The following is a 1,836-nucleotide window of genomic DNA, read 5'->3' as shown; positions in this document are numbered from 1 at the left end:
CTCTCTCTCTCTCTCTCTTTCTTTTCTTTCTTTCTTTCTTTCTTTCTTTCTTTCTTTCTTTCTTTCTTTCTCTCAGCCTTTGAGGGTCATTCTGTTGTTTAAAAAAATAGAGGGGAGCTTTCTCCCCTTTCCCTCTTGCATCAGCTGGGCCGTGACTCTGAGGCTGTCTCCTCTCCACAACCCTTTCTTCAGCGGCTCCCTGAAGGTCCCACAGACCCTACCACCCTGGAGATCACTGCTCAGCTTTAGAGACACCTTATGTTGGGATGTTAAGGACTCTGGCCTCTATCTAGTTCTGTTGGGGTTCACAGACATTTACTGTATACCTATTGTCTGCCAGAGAATCAAAGCTGCCAACACTTCCCCAGCACCAGGCACAACTGCATATGTTTCTCCTCACGACAGCCTTGGTGGGTGTCCACAAGCTGTCGCCCACCTGAATGCAAAGGGATACCAAGGTACAAAGAGGGGTAGAGGCATCCACGGTCATGAGGGTCCTTGTGGAAGAGATGAGGTTCAACTTCATTTCTCTGCCTAAGCCAGGATCCTGCTCTCCCTGACAGACTGGGATGGACCCGAGCAGAAGCCATAATCTCAAAGTGACCTAGAGCAGCAAGTGACACCCCCTCCCAGGGCACGAATAATGACTCACCCTTCCCCACCAAACTCCAGGAACCCAGTCCGAAGCAGACCTGTATGGTCTTCACATCAGGGCTCCGCCCAAGCGAGCTGCTGAGGGCCACCATTCAGAGCCCACCCAGTCTGCAGGCAGATTTCATTCTTCCATAAAAGGAGGTCCGTTTGCCAAGGGAACCTTCCAATCAGAAGTAGTAAGCCATTTGCTGTAACTCAAACTCGGATGTGGATGGCAAGCCCTAGCTCATGACTATTTTGAGCCCAGGAAAGCCCACAAGTGTGTCTATTCTGAGACAGTGACACAAAAAGATACAGTTAGGAAACTGTGGAGACTTGGGAATTTAGAGTCACTCCCACACTAGCGCTCACCCGCAAGAGCCTCCAGGCTGGCTCTGTGCTTTGAAGCCCTGTTCTACCCCATTGGCACCTGGGGCAGGTGGCTTTCCCTACTGGCTAGTGCTCCCATGGAGAGACCTAGGGTACCAATGGATACCTGGAGATGCAGATGTCCCTGGAAAGGGGTGGGGTCCCGAATGAGGAGGCCAGGAGAAGGGGATGGGAAGGAAATAGAAAGGTGACAGGAAGGGACTGAGATGAGATCTTCTCTTAAAACAAGCACCTCAATGGTCACTTAACGCCATATTGCCCAGGGCCAGGTCTGAGCTAAATCCTGGGCTTATTTAATCAGCCTCCAAAAGACATCTTATTAGAATTCTTCCCTAATGCTTATGAATTAAGACAGAGGAGCTGGAGCGATGGATGGCTCCGCACGCAGTTAAGAGCCATCTTACCTGTTTTCCAGTTCCACGTTCAGTTTCCAGCACCCACAACAGGTCGCTCATAACTGCCTTTAACTCCAGCTCCGGGGGATCTGACACCTTCTTCTGGCCCCCACCAGCACCCCCACACATGCATATGCAGACAAGTAATTAAAGAGGGAAGTCTGGGGACTTTCTAAAGCCACCAAGCAGATCGATGCCTGGGAGGTCATAGGTCCTAGGTCATAGGAAGCTGATGGTATTTGGAAAATGCATCTGCACGTGGTCCTCCTGGGTAACCTGGGACAATTATCTTCATAGGAGACATGGAAGAATGTAGGAAGATGGAGGTGGGACCTGGAGCCTTCCTTGCTTGGATGCAGAAGGAAGAAGCAGATTCCAGTGTGTTCCCAGCCCTTAGAACACCTCAGTTTGGGTCCCA

Source organism: Mus caroli, chromosome 2, assembly GCF_900094665.2.
Source record: "Mus caroli chromosome 2, CAROLI_EIJ_v1.1, whole genome shotgun sequence".
NCBI lineage: Eukaryota > Metazoa > Chordata > Mammalia > Rodentia > Muridae > Mus > Mus caroli.
The sequence above is the reverse complement of the archived record's forward strand: the minus strand, read 5'-3'. Positions refer to the sequence as shown.